The sequence below is a fragment of the Balaenoptera ricei genome, chromosome 5 (assembly GCF_028023285.1).
Source record: "Balaenoptera ricei isolate mBalRic1 chromosome 5, mBalRic1.hap2, whole genome shotgun sequence".
Lineage (NCBI taxonomy): Eukaryota > Metazoa > Chordata > Mammalia > Artiodactyla > Balaenopteridae > Balaenoptera > Balaenoptera ricei.
Genome location: NC_082643.1, coordinates 3,218,472 through 3,234,359, shown reverse-complemented (window position 1 = coordinate 3,234,359; position 15,888 = coordinate 3,218,472).

The window sequence follows — 15,888 nt, the reverse complement described above, 5'->3', positions numbered from 1 at the left end:
TCACCCCTGATCTCTCTAGCAAGGTCTCTCAACCTTCTACAAAGATTCAGAGAGACTGCTTCCCTAGGCAGGGACCCTTTTCCTCTTGAATGTTTCCTCCGGTGTCCACTCCCTCCAGGAGTCCGGGTCAGGGCGCCAACGCCGCTGGGCATTTACTCCAAGGCGCTATTTAGGAAAGCTGCCCGCAGCCCTGCAGAGGAAGGGCGGGGTGGGTCGTCTGTAGCTGGAGGGGAAGAAATACAAAGGCTTGCTAAAAAACCCTTGCTGTGGATATGGCCTCCTGGGACGCAGGGAAAGCAGGCACATGAACCTGGGTGGAGCCACAAGAAAATGGAACGGCTATTTTTAGCCCAAGTGCCTGGCATTATAAAGGAGCTGCAGACAAAGACTTAAGCGGGGGGGGGGGGGGGGACGGTGGCTACAACTGTGAGCTGTGTAACACAGGGATGGAGGAGAAAACTGCTTCCCACGTGTAACACACAGACTTAGCAGGATCCTCAGCTATCACCCTAGTGAATCAGCTATTTTTAACCACCGCATTGAGATCAGTATCCAATTGTTTAGTGATTAGCCAGGATTGCAACTGATAAAATGTCCAATTCCATACTGTCCATTTGTCAGTCCTTGTGAAACCAAGCAGGATCTTGTGGGGCTCCTTGGTACATATCCTTTCCGTGTCCCCCATTTCTTGTTTGTAGGAAATAGGCTTCATTCAGCCTCCGGGACCTTCCCTGAGTTCCAAAGGGCAGGTTCAAAGAGTCGCTAATCAGGGAAGGGAGGGGCTGCAGAGACAAGGGAGGGGCCGTCAGGAAACAATAGTGCAGCCTTGGGGCAAGGCCCTGGTTCCGGATCCTCAAGGCACACACAGAACAATATCTTTGAGTTCTTCGGCAGGAACTAAGGCTCCCATCCAGGCGGAGAGGCCAGGCCTTAGAAACTGGCAGCTTCCTCCTGCAGTCTCTTCAGGCACTCACTCTTAGGACCCAGCCACTGTACTGTGAGGAAGACCACACCCGCGGGATGGGCACACGTCTATGTCCAGTTTACAGACCTAGCTGAGGTCTCAGCAAAGGGGCAGGATCAACTGCCAGACATGTAAATGAAGAGTCTTCCATAAGATAACAGCCCCAGCCATCAGGTTACCCCCATCCTTCACATCTTTCTGACTGAGGCCCCAGACATCATGGGGTAGAGGTGAACTATCCCCACGTGCTCTGTACAGATCCCTGAGTCATGGAGTCCGTGAGCACAATTAAATGATTAAACCACTGCATTTTGAGGTGGTTTGTTATGCAGTGATAGAAAACTGGAAACCTCCCTATACTTCTCTAGTCCTCTGAATCCTCCTACCAACACCACCCTACACGCACACACACGCGCACACACACACACACACACAGTCACACAGTCACACACACACACACACGGTCACACGCACACACACGGTCACACACACACGGTCACACACAGTCACACACACAGTCACACACACACAGTCACACATTCACACACACAGTCTCACACACACACACAGTCTCACACACACACACACACAGTCACAGAACTACTTTTCTCACTCTCAGGAAATAACCTTATTTCCTATTTTCCATAAAAATAAAAACATCAAACTAGAACCCTCTGTCTACTTCTACCAAACATACCACGTTACCTACAGCTCTAGCTATCCTTCTATTCGAGCTGGAAAGCTCTTCTCTAAGGTAATCTGAGCGGCCTACAGGGGAAGAGTGGAGGATGGGGATTCAGACTTACTTTATCTTGAATTCAATCTTTCCCTCCCAATTGAATCCTTCCCATTCCTATTTAAACACGTCCAACTAGTTCTCATCAAAACTAATGCGCACACCTTCCCACACCCTACATTCCAGCCTCTGCCCTGTCTCTTCCTTCCCAGAACCATCTCCCTTCTATCTTCTCACTCACTTTCCCGACATCTCTAATCTGGCTCTCACCCCATTATTCCTTTTTTTTAAAAACTTTTTATTTTATATTGGATTATAGTTAACAATGTTGTGTTAGTTTCAGGTGTACAGCAGAATGATTCAGTTATACATATACATGTGTCTATTCTTTTTCAAATTCTTTTCCCAATTAGGTTTTTACAGAATTTTGAGCAGAGTAGGTCCTTGTTGGTTATCTGTTTTTAAATATAGCAGCGTGCACTCAATCCCAATCTCCCTAACTTATCCTTTGGAAGGATTCTCACTAACATCACAAGAGACCTCTACTCCACTAGATCCAGTGGATGTTCTGGACCTGCTACATGATACCTTGAGCCGCATACAACAATGTTGAGCATTCCCTCTTAGTCCGTTCAGGCTGTTACAACAAAGTACCGTAGACGGGGTGGGTTACACCACAGACATCTGTTTCTCACAGTTCTGGAGGCTGGAAGTCCAGGACGGAGACACCTACAGAACCGGCGTCTGGTGAAGGCCCATTTCCTGGTTTGGAGATGGCCATCTAAGAGGCCAAGAGAGCTCTCTGGGGTCTCTCTTTTAAGGACAGTAATCTTATTCACGAGGGCTCCCCCTTCATGACCTCATTACCTCCCAAAGGCTCCACCTCCTAGGCCCATCACGTTGGGTGTTAGGATTTTAATAGAATTTTAATATATGAATTTTGGGGGGACACAAACATTCAGTCCATAATACCCTGTTTCTTTTTTTTAAATTTATTTATTTATTTATTTTTGGCTGTGTTGGGTCTTGGTTGCTGCACGCGGGCTTTCTCCAGTTGCGGCGAGCGGGGGCTACTCTTTGTTGCGGTGCGTGGGCTTCTCATTGCGGTGGCTTCTCTTATTGCAGAGCACGGGCTCTAGGCATGCGGGCTTCAGTAGTTGTGGCACGTGGGCTCAGTAGTTGTGGCTCGCAGGCTCTAGAGCGCAGGCTCAGTAGCTGTGGCACACGGGCTTAGTTGCTCGGTGGCATGTGGGATCTTCCCAGATCAGGGCTCGAACCCATGTCCCCTGCATTGTCAGGCAGGTTCTTAACCACTGCGCCACCAGGGAAGCCCTAGCCTGTTTCTTAAAACATTGTTTTCCACTCCTGATTCTCCTCCAACTGCCCTGACCACCCCTTCTCGGCCGTATTTCCTGGCTCAGTCTCCTCTACGGAGCCATTAAGGTTTGGAGTTCCTCTCTTGGCCGCTCTCCCTCTCACTATATACTCTTTTCCTGGGAAATCTCATCCACATCCTCAGTCTAATTACTATATAAAAATCACAAATTCACATCTCCAGCCCACATCTCTACTGTAAGAAATAAACCCTTATATCAACTGCCTATTTAACACCTATATTCCCTTTCAAACGTGGTCCTCTTCCAACATCTCCTGTCTATGTGAATGCACCACCATCTGTTCAATTATCCAAGCCCAGAAACCTAGCAATTATCCATAATATCTTCCTTTCTCCCCTCCCCCCGCCATATTCAACTTCTCACCAAATCCTATCTTACCTACTAAATACCCCTTGTAGCCTTTAGTTTTTAATCTACCACTGCTCCTCTTCAAACACCTGATCCATTCCCCAGAGCCAGAGGGATCTTTTCAATGAAAATATGATCAAGTCTGTATAAAACATCTCAAACAGCTTTCAGTACCTCTCAATATAAAAAGCAAACTCTTGATGTGGTTTGCAAGCCCTGTATGGCCTGTCCTATGCTTCTGGAACCTTGCTTTACTTTCTCCCTTCTGCTAGAACCACCCTGATGTTTAAGCTCCTCGACATTTCCGTCCCTTCTACCACAGGGCCTGTATTCAGGTTTATTTATACCTTCTGCCCAGAACGTTCTCTAAACCCACACCATCCAGTTCTTCCTTACTCAATAGACTACAAGCTTCAATAGGCAGGAATCTTATCCATTTCACTTGTCACTGTACTCCTAATGCCCAGCACAGTATTTAATAGATGTCTAAAACATCTGTCAAATGTATAAATACGTGTGTTTGATCTGGTAAAACACCTATATGTCAGAGATACTAGGCAGTCCAAAATGCGAGATGGGGCCCAAGAGAGAAGTCAGAGCCAGAGAAGTAGGTTTGGGGATAATCCCCACGGAACTGACCTCTAAAGAAGGAAAATGACCACGATTCCCTAGGGACAGTGCAGAATGAAAAGAGAGTCAAGAACTCACCCTTGAGAAATATTTTCATTAAAGGGTTGGGGCGAAAGGCCAGCAAGGAGATTGCCATGTAGTTTTGTCATGAGGGCAAAATAGCACGAGCGGAGGAGTGAACAATTCAGGAAGGAAAGTGTAGTTAGGCGGGTCAGACACCATGATGAAGCATCGAATATGAGTGCTGAGGTATTGGACCTGGAAATTAGGAGGCCAGGGACCAAGTAAAGTGTGCCAGTGAGAAGTCCCCATGCGAGTCCTAAGCAAGGGGCATTAGAAAAAATACAAATCTAACGTTCTGTTTAAAGCTCTAAGCTATGCTGATCCTTCACTATAATGTTAAACTCTTGCCATCCTTCGCGTATCTTCTTCAGCAAAATGCTAATAAACACAAGTTCCTTGTACGAGCACATGGGGGTGTAGAAAAGGAAAAAAATATTTTTCTCTCTACCCTCAGAGGTCCTCCAGCTGGGGCTCTATAAATTAGATGGACAAAAAACAGATTAACAAGAAAGAAACAAACAGAAGTGTATGAACATGTGTATCACGCATACACGTGGGAACACTCAGCAATGGATGGATAGAATCTGGGCTTATCTAGCATCTTAACAAAAGAACAGTAAACGTTTAGAGAAGCGATGAGACAAAGAAAAGGACTCTGAGTGTCTAGGATGGCAGGTTGTGGAAGGTAAGTACATGTGGAAACTAATGAAAGATAAGGGCTTGTTTTAGCCAAGTTTGTTATGTAGATTCCTCTGATGCCATCTCTGAGCTGATGAGGGTCTAGAATTGTCTCCAGTGATTAAAACCTCTGTCCTTCCTAGTGGGGCGGGAGGGCACCTTTACAAATTTATGTCCCACTATTAGGCAAATAAGGGGAAGGCAGAGAGTTTTTCTTATATCTGCTTCTGAATTGCCTTCAACGCAAAAGAGTCCTAATGTCAAAGTGGTGTGCTTTGGGGTGGCATATTCTGCTACCCTTCAGGGGAAACGTAATAAAGGTCTTGTCAATGAAAAATTAATCAGTCGATCTAAGAAAGAAATGGAGAATTTTATTCAAGCCAAATTTGAGGATTACAACCCAGGAAGAGCATCTCAGAAAGCTCTAAGAACTGTTCCACCTGTTAGAAGTCAAGGCACAGTTATGTAAGTCTTTTGACACAGAGGACTGCACATCAAATGATGTATTTATTGACAGTTTACATGACCCAGATCTAAGCATCATCGTGGTGGGTCCTGTGGCCCCTTATAAGATCAAGAAGGAATCTTATCTTTAAGGAGCTGTCTTGTTGATGCAAGGAGAATGTTGTTCTTTATGGTTGAGCAGGTATTCCTGCTGATGGGGGAGGTCTGGTCGAAGCATAAGGCAGATACACAATGCACAGTGGGGGGAGAGAGGAGGCCAAAGGGCAGAGAAGGATTGTTTTATGTTTACATTTTTCTTGTCTTGCCACTAAATATGAATTTTATTTCACAGATTGTATTTGCTAGGGTGAGGGCAAAGCTACTGTAACAAAGATTCCAAGAGTACCTTGGCTTAAAGAGTAACTAAGTTGATTTTGTCCTCATGTAATAGCTCTATGAGCAGCCAGTTTGGGGAGAATAGTTCGGTTTTCTTCAGTCTCACTGCTCCATCACCCCTTACACCACTGTCAACCTCTGCACAATCAAAGATGAATCTACCTTCAGACTAGATTCCAGCAAATGGGAAGGAGAAGCGGAATGTAGGAGAGGCCCTGACCAAAAATGGCTCACATTCCTTTGGCTAGAACAGTTACATGTTAACAGTCATTGTGAACTTCAAGGAAGGCCGGGAAATGTGATCTAACAGGCCAGCCGTGAGTGTATCATACCTGTGTGAATATGGAGAAATGGATAATGGATGTTGGCAGGTGGCTGGTAGTCTCTGCCAGAGCCCAGCTCTCTGGACGTCCACATGTCTATGTGTTACAGCAGGAAGGTAGCTAGATGTGAGCAGAGAAAGTGGGGGCAGGCGCCAGATGGCAGGAAACCGCGCATCTTGTAAACAGCGGGGGTCCTTGGGCAGACAAAGGAAAGCAGGAACCTCCAGACTGACAGGAAACCACACATTTTGGGATGATAAGTGTCCTGGAGACACACAAAGAAAGGTGGGAAAAGGCGGGAATCTCCAGCACCCGAATGTAACCTGTTGCTCATTACGTTCCCATTGCGATGAAATTAGCCTTGCAGATAAGAAGTCCCCCTGATGCACTGACGCCATGACACCTCTGATCAAGTCTAAATAAGGACAAAATCCCTCCTCCCCTCGGGAAGGTGGAGCTGGACGAAAAAACCCAGGGCAGCCCCTCACCTGTCTGCCCACTCTCCCTCTGACAGCGTATTCTTGCTTTAAAAAAATCCTCACTTTACTTTCTTGCTCTCCCTGCCTCGTTGCTTTCTTTCTGCAATGAGACAAGAACCTTACTTTCACCAGGAACACATGTGCATCTTACTTCCCACAAGGAGATCACACGCTTCCCTCAAAGGAGAAACCCGGAGTCCCATCCAGGGACTGAATCAGCTCACAATCCGGAAACTATAGGTCGTGCTCTTACGGGACCTTGGTAGTTCAGGTACCTATAAACTAAAAGATTTTTTTAATCTGCCCCATCTCCCCGCTCCACCCAGCCCCACACCCAGCATGTAATGATGGGGCAGAAACACGATAATCATAATAAACTCCCACTTGAGAAAGGGAAGAATAGGAAACCCACAGAAGTCACCAGTGCATAGGAATGATCAAATCTCAGGCAGAAAATTATAAAACATTACCCTGGCAGTGAAAGAAGTTGTCTGGTTAGCCCAACTTGCTCTCTGGAAATAACTCTCATGTCTTCTATGGACTCAATTTGGTTTTGTTTTGTTTTGTTTTGTTGTTTTTGGCTGTGTTGGGTCTTCATGGCTGCGTGCGGGCTTTCTCTAGTTGCGGCGAGCGGGGTCTACTCTTCGTTGCGGTGTGTGGGCTTCTCATCGCAGTGGCTCCTCTTGTTGCAGAGCACGGACTCTAGGCGTGCAGGCTTCAGTAGTTGTGGCACGTGGGCTCAGTAGTTGTGGCTCGTGGGCTTAGTTGCTCCGTGGCATGTGGGATCTTCCCGGACCAGGGATTGAACCCATGTCCCCTGCATTGGCAGGCAGATTCTTAACCACTGCGCCACCAGGGAAGTCCCTATGGACTCAATTTTGCCTTTTCGGAGGTTCTTTCCCTTCCAGTACTACCAGAGCCGAATCCAAAGTGGGTATTAGAAAGTATGCCCTAGGTAAAAACTGGCTTGGGGTTTGAATGCTAACAAGCTTTCACAAGTGAGGCTTATCATTTCTTTGGCAGCACAATTCCTTCAAAATCTTCATATGCTTCTGGGTATATTTTTTATAGTCTTTTCCACGTGCTGTGACCACACCCAACATTCTTTTCCAGCCATATTTCTTGAACCTGCTTTATGTGTTATCCTCTGAGGTCAATCTTGCCTTCCCTTCTTCATCTTAATGAAGGCTACCTTGAGGCCACGTGAAATCATAGGCGAGGGTAGGAAAGCCACACCCCAACCTCGTCTTTGCCACAGACCAGTCTCCCTTTGTTCTGCAGAAAAATATGAATGGGTCTTTGAGAAAAACTTTGAGGAGTTCCCAAGTAGGTAACACTTCTAACCTTACGAGGCTCCAGATATATGGACTCTTTCCTTTCCATCTCTAATTTCAAACTGGCTAATTCTTCCTGAGCTCTTTGTTGAAGTCCTTGCTAAAACTTTCCAAGAGAACCCAAAACATATTCTGTTCTTTCCAACCACTTCCCTTAGAAAAGGCAGTGTGTCTTCCAGGTAAAAGTTGTAGAAAATACTTTGCCATGATATAAACAAATAGCGCGTTTCCAGCCCGCACTACCTGGTGCCTCACCGTTGTCAAACAATTTATAATTAATTGGCATGAAGGCTAAGTTGCTTTGACAGAGACCCAAAACCACAGTGGGTTGAAGAGCAGTGAATTTTATTTCCCTGTCAGGTAATAGCTCCAGTTAAGCAGGGACCCTCCTCTAGATGGCAACTCATGGACCTCAGGGCTTTGTCATCACCTGTTTGATCAAAGCTGCATCAGGGCCATAATCTGGTTCCATAACCCAATGTGACAGGGAAGGAACAAGCCCGGTGTCCTACACCGAATCCCAGCGAGTGTCAAACACCACTTCCCCTCATATTCCGTTGACAAAACCTTAATCTTCTTCCAAGGGTTTTTTTGTCATACGTGAATGTAGCAAGAGATATTGAACAAATGGAAAATTCTCATTCAGTGCACATTCCTTCTCCCTAAGTTGCAGACCAAACTTTTCCTCCTTCTAAGATAGGGGTTGTCCAAACTGATCCCTGCAGCTGGCCTCTCAGAGAGGGAGTTGGCTGCCTGCAAAATTCCATGGACTCCAGCTGTGGCCTGTGTGGAAGGCCATCGATTCTCATCAGCGACACGCTGGGACCCCTGCCCCTCAACCATGCCAGCAGGGAGCAGGGCTTTCTCCAACTGCAGAAGCCAATGTGCTATCTGGTCACGTGACACAGCTGTAATTACAGGTCCTGAACGCCAGGCTCCTGACCATACTGGGGAAGAGTCTAGTACTTCCCCAGTTGTAAACACTGAACTCTCAGGATGGGGCTGACCCCGGATTCTGCGTGCCCTGACCACACAGGGGACGGGCTGGTGCTTCCCTAACCATGCATCTTAACAAGCCTGAGTCCAGAGGTTGAGGTCTCTCTCCCATGCCGTGGTGCTGGGTCTCTTTGCACTGGCCTAGAATACAACGTGCAGTGACGGAGATGCACTCCTGCTACTGCCCCTGAGTCCTTGAGTCTCGCCATGCTGCTCCGCCAGCTGAAGTGGGGATGCTTCTTGGCTGTTTGTCTTCTATCAAGCTCAGATGTGGCCTTTGTTTCTAAGGGAAGCCTCGAGGTCTTTTTTTTTTGGAGTAGAGTAGATTTACAATGTTGTTGTGTTAGTTTCAGATGTACAGCAAAGTGAATCAGTTATGCATATACATATATTCATTCTTTTTTAGATTCTTTTCCCATATAGTCATTACAGAGTATTGAGTAGGGCAACCTGTGTTATACAGTAGGTCCTTGTTGATTATCTATTTTATATACAGTTGTGTGTATATGTCAATCCCAATCTCCCAATGTATCCCTCCCCCTCTTACCCGCTGGGCACCATAAGTTCATTCTCTAAGTCTGTGACTCTACTTCTGTTTTGTAACTAAGTTCATTTGTATCCTTTTTTTAGATTCCACATATAAGTGTTATCATCTGTTATTTGTCCTTCTGTGAAGATCTTTCTACTACAGGAAAAGGTCATTCACAGAAGCTTGGAGGATGGGAGACACACGGGGGACTGATATTTGGGTTATAACAAATATCAAGCACAACTGGATGATTTTTTTTCCCCAAAAGTCTTGTAATGAAGGAATGAAGCCCTTCATAACAAGACACTACATGTAATAGTCAGAGAAAGTTGAAATCTCAACACGGTGATATATTATTACAGTTTTGTTATTTTTAAATAAAAGCTGAAATCTCTTTCAAATAAGCCTTATCAATACCTCTCACAAATAGCATTTTTGAAACTGCTTAACAGGTTTATAATCCACTTTCTCCTGCTGTGTGAGTATCACTAAGATTTTCCTATTCTACCTGGGCATATGAGGCCATTTCTCTCCCGTTGGTGACAAGGCAGTTCTTAGAAAGGGTCTTAGGTTGTATCTGTACCTAAAGGAAAGTCTCTCATTTTTTAATTGAAGTATAGTTGATTTATAATATTATATTAGTTTCAGGTGTACAACATAGTGATTTGATATTTTTATAGATTGCACTCCATATAAAGTTATTATAAAATATTGGCTATGTTCCTTTTATCTTATTTATTTTATACCTAGTAGCTTGTACCTCTTAATCCCTTTCCCCTATCTGGCCCCTTCCCTCCCCTCCTCTCCCCACTACTGTAGTAGTCAGTAACTACTAGTTTTTTCTCTGTATCTGTAAGTCTGTTTCTGTTTTGTTATATTTATTCATTTGTCTTATTTTTTAGATTCCACATATAAGTGAAAATATACACTATTTGTTTTCCTCTGTTTGACTTATTTCACTCAGTATGACAATCTCTAGGTCCAACCATATTGCTGCAAATGGCATTATTTCATTCTTTTTTATGGCCGGGTAATATTCCATTATATATATATACCACATCTTCTTTATCCATTCATCTATTGATGGACACTTAGGTTGCTTCTATATCTTGGCTATTGTAAATAGTGTTGCTATGAACATTGGGGTGCATGTATCTTTTCAAATTGGTGTTTTCATTTTCTTCAGATATATGCCCAGGAGTGGAATTGCAGGGTCATATGGTAGCTCTATTTTTAATTTTTGAGGAAAAATTAAATTTTATACTGTTTTCGATAGTGGCTGCACCAGTTAACAGTCCTTCCAACAGTGTAGGAGGGTTTTGTTTTCTCCACATTCTCACCAACAACTGTTATTTGTTGTCTTTTTTTTTATGTGTGATTATAATTTTTTATTGAATTATAGTTGAGGTACAATATTATGTAAGTTACAAGTGTACAGTATAGTGATTCACAATTTTTAAAGGTTATACTCCATGTATAGTTATTATAAAATATTGGCTGTATTACCTGTGTTGTAAAATGTATCCTTGTAGCTTATTTTAAACATAATAGTTTGTACCTCTTAATAACCTACCCCTATATTGCCCCTCTCCTTTTCCCTGTCCCCACTGGTAACCACTAGTTTGTTCTCTATAACTGTGAGTCTCTTTGTTTTTTGTTATATTCACAGTTTGTTGTATTTTTTAGATTCCACATATGAGTGATATCAGACGATATATATATTTGTTATCTTTTGGATGATGGCCATTCTGACAGGTGTAAGGTGATGTCTCATTGTGGTTTTGATTTGCATTATCCTGATGGTTAGCAATGTGGAGCATCTCTTCATGTGCCTCTTGGCCATCTGCATGTCTTCTTTGGGAAAATGCCTATTCTTGTCCTCTGCCCATTTTTTAATCAGGTTGTTTGAGTTTATGATACTGAGTGTATGAGTTCTTCATATATGTTGATGACATAGGTCTTGGCAATATTTTTTTGGCTCTGTCTCCTCAGGAAAGCCTCTCATTCAGACGTGTGAAGGAACCAGGATGTGATATTTGCCCAGTTACTGGCTACTGAGTTGTTCTTTCTTTCTTCCCTGCAATGCAGTTCTTTTTTTGCTTGTTTTAATTTTGTTTTATTTATTTATTTTTTATATAGCAGGTTCTTATTAGTTACCTATTTTATACATATAAGTGTATATATGTCAATCTCAATCTCCCAATTCATCCCACCACCACCTCACCCCCACTTCCCCCACTTGGTGTCCATATGTTTGTTCTCTACATCTGTGTCTCTATTTCTGCCTTGCAAACCGGTTCATCTGTACCATTTTTCTAGATTCCACATATATGCATTAACATACAATATTTGTTTTTCTCTTTCTGACTTACTTCACTCTGTATGACAGTCTCTAGGTCCATCCACGTCTCTACAAATGACCCAGTTTCGTTCCTTTTTTGTAGCTGAGTAATATTCCATTGTATATATGTGCCACATCTTCTTTATCCATTCGTCTGTCAATGGGAATTTAGGTTGCTTCCATGACCTGGCTACTGTAAATAGTGCTGCAGTGAACATTGAGGTGGCCTGCAAAAATGACAAAGTCTTATTTTAAATTCTGAACCCATTTTCTTAATTTCTGCCAAACTAGTGATAACTAATTATGTCCTTTTGAAAATCTTTCTGGCCATGCAGACGTCAGACACCCACAGTCCCCTCAGCATCGAATTCTGTGAACCACCTGAGCTACTTCTTCCCAACCACATGCACAGGTTCAGCTCTGGAGACTGAGTAAGCAGGAGAAGACTCATGTAGCTCAGAAGATGGAATGTGAATATGTAATTGGCAAAACAATTACAAAATTTTGTTGTAAAGAATGAATGAGGGGCTTCCCTGGTTGTACAGTGGTTAAGAATCCACCTGCCAATGCAGGGGACACAGGTTTGATCCCTGGTCCGGGAAGATACCACATGCCATAGAGCAACTAAGCCCGTGTGCCACAACTACTGAGCCTGCGCTCTAGAGCCCGCAAGCCACAACAACTGAGCCCATGAGCCACAATTACTGAAGCCTGCGCGCCTAGAGCCCGTGTTCTACAACAAGAGAAGCCACCACAATGAGAAGCCCACGCACCACAACGAAGACCCAATGCAGCCAAAAATAAATAAATTAATAATAATAAAAAAAGAATGAATGAGACAGAAATCACCTTAGAAATCCAGAGACCCAGCAGACTAAAAAGTAGGAGAAATGGAACAGAAGGGGCAAATGCATTCATGTTATTTTTACCTACTAATTTGTACCCTATGTCATTTTAAAATTATTTTTTATTTTTTATTTAAAAAAATTTTTTAATTGAAGTGTAGTTGATTTACAATGTTGTGTTAGGTTCAGACGTATGGCAAAGTGACTCAGATAGATAGATAGATAGATAGATAGATAGATAGATAGATAGATAGATATAGATATACTTTTTTCAGATTCTTTTCCATTATAGGTTATTACAAGATATTGAGTATAGTTCCCTGTGCTATACAGTAGGTCCTTGTCACCTGTGTCATTTTTTTTAAAGACTTTTAACCACAAGTGAATTTTCTACAAGAAAATTAAACATTATAAGCTTCAGTTTAACTAAGGATAATTAATAAATTATATTAATAACTATATACCCGGTAATAATGATTCACTGAAGTTATGCTTTTTTAAAATCATCAACAGCCATAAACTTCTACTCCATTAGAAATTCCACAAATTAGTGAACTGGGTAACAGTTGCTTTCAAGTAAACATTTGTATCCAATAGCCACCTAGGTATTCAGATTTAACAATGTAACTAACCAGCAGCCCATGCCATGACCTCTAAATTTGTATTACCTTTGAAAGGCTAATAATAGTAAGGAATCAAGGACATCTATCACCTTGATAACTCTGATGTGAGGTAATATTTTGTAAGCTTTCTGGGAGCAGGAAACTCCTCTGCTTGTCCCCTGAGTCTAGCGCCCTGGCACAAGGCAGATATTCAGTGAGTATCTGTGGATTTGATGAATAAATCATGTCTTAAACTATCAGCCCTTGTGTATTCAGCGCTTTTTACTTCAAAGCAAGCAGAAATCTTTCTAATCAAGAGGAAGAAAGACCATGTTCTTTCCTTTGTGGTTTAGACACACAACTTCTCTGTTTGCTCAGTACTCGGATCTTCCATGATCACAGGGACCAGATAGCCTCCTCCTCTGTAACACTTGCCTCCCAAGGAGGACAGCACGACAATGGGGGCGTGGCAGTGTATGATAAGAGTTCTTCATAACTCTGCAGGGAAGGCCTTCTTTCAGTTTATATATTTTGGAGCATGCACAGTCTAATTTGATGAACATCTGTATAATCGGGAAACTTTTGAAGCAGAGAAAATCCCCCAAGTTTCCCAGTGGTGTTTTAGGACATCCCCAGAAAACTTCAGTGATGACATGCAGTTAAAGATACATCTCTCTTGGGACTTCGCTGGCGGTCCAGTGGTTAGGACTTTACGCTTCCACTGCAGGGGCTGTGCCTCGCAGGTAACATTTGAAGGCAGTTCTGCTACTGAGCGAATCGCAAAGGAGGGGGCGGTGATTTGGGGTCCTAGCTGCTTTAAACCAAATATATACTTGAGGTGTTTGGGGGAAGTGAGTGTGTGTGTTTAAGGAAGTTTGGGGGAAGGGACTGACATTGGTCAAAATGACTTGAACAGATGTTTAACAAATGATGGCTGACGCCCTGTGTTAGAGTCACCGAAAACAGCAAGCTTACAAAACAGCAGCAAGTCAAAGGGAAAGAGCCGTAAAACAAACAATGAAGGGGGAGGAAAAGCAGCGAGGAGCCCCGGGCCTCTCCTGACAGGGAAAGCAAGCTGAGTACAGTGGTAAAGTCCATTTCTTTACCCCTGAAGTGAAGTTGAAGTTCCAGCACAAAAACATCAGGAACTGTCCATTTTGGGCAACTTAACTTTTTGTTCTTTTTCCTATTTTGCTTTTCCAATTATTGTCTTTGTGAAACTATCCATAATTTAAGATGACAGGTAGGTAGGTAGATAGATGATAGACTGATTGATTGAATGTACTTATATTTTAAATCAAAGAAAACAGACAAAAAATTGAGTAATATGCGAACAAGCGTGAATGTATATGTGTGTATCTATATAAATACATAATATTATATACGCAATATATACAAAAATCTCATTTTGCCCTTTCTTTGTTACCTAGATAATTTACAGGTCTTCTGCAAAATCAGTATTTGCCCTCACTTCAGGTTTAGCTCTGGGTAATTAAAAATGGCACCGTGAACTAACACAGCATTGTGAATCAATTATACCCCAATTAAAAATGAAATGAAATGAAATGAAATAAAATAAAATAAAATGGTACTGTGGGATTGCAGAGCAGTGAAAACAGAGGATAAAAGGCCTTCAGTAAAATATCCCAGTATCTGTCTTTGGTTAATCCTGCCTTAAATCAGCAAGTCCTCAAGGGGAACAAAACGAATATGACTCCAGGCGTTCATCATTAAGAAAATACCCTGAGTGCCCACCATGTCCCAGACACATTACTAACAACAATCTTTCTCAACTTTCCCTACACGTGATGTCAAGCAGTCATCCTAACCTCTTTGTGATGTAGCTATTATTATTTCATTTTCAGAGATAAGGACATTGACGGTCAGAGATGTTTAGTACCTGGCCAAGGTCACATGGCATTTGAAGGGCAGCTAGGTCATAGACACTAACAGCGAGCCTCTGGTTTCTCCACAATATGAAGTGGATAATCCAAGGTTCAAAGTAAAAATAAATGAAGAAATTGTCATGAGGAAAACACTAGGAAGTCTTCTTTGAGCGGTTATAATCTAGGGATGGTAACCTTTTTTACATGCCTCTTTGGCAGTTGGCCTGGTAATTATAAGGAATTTGCTTTCAGGTAATCGATTAAATTGCATATTAAGGAAGTTGTTCAAAAACTGACTGTAGTCAGTTTAGTAAATTAAAAGGGAGATGGGGTGGGCGTAGTAAACACTAGGAAATTATATAACATCTAACAACGTTTTATTAGCTTTTTAAATATATGTTGCTAGGAAGCAATTATTATCTTTAAAATGCTTGAATTAGATTCACTGTAAAAGTAATTTGAAATAAGGAGAAGTGATTTGTTCCTTCTGGAACGTTCACGGGCAGCATCTGTAGCTAAGAAATAAGTTGTGGAGAAATTGCTCAAAGCTCCTCAGAAAGGGGTCATTCTGGTCAAGGAAAGCAAGGAGACTAAGTTTTTCCTCGGTGGGAATTACATGCTAGTGGGAAATAAAGAAAGAAACAAATCTTGTTTAAAAACATCATATAGGGCTTCCCTGGTGGTGCAGTGGTTGAGAGTCTGCCTGCCAATGCAGGGGACACGGGTTCGAGCCCTGGTCTGGGAAGATCCCACATGCCGCGGAGCAACTGGGCCCGTGAGCCACAACTACTGAGCCTGCGCGTCTGGAGCCTGTGCTCCGCAACAAGAGAGGCCGCGATAGTGAGAGGCCCGCGCACCGCGATGAAGAGTGGCCCCCGCTTGCCACAACTAAAGAAA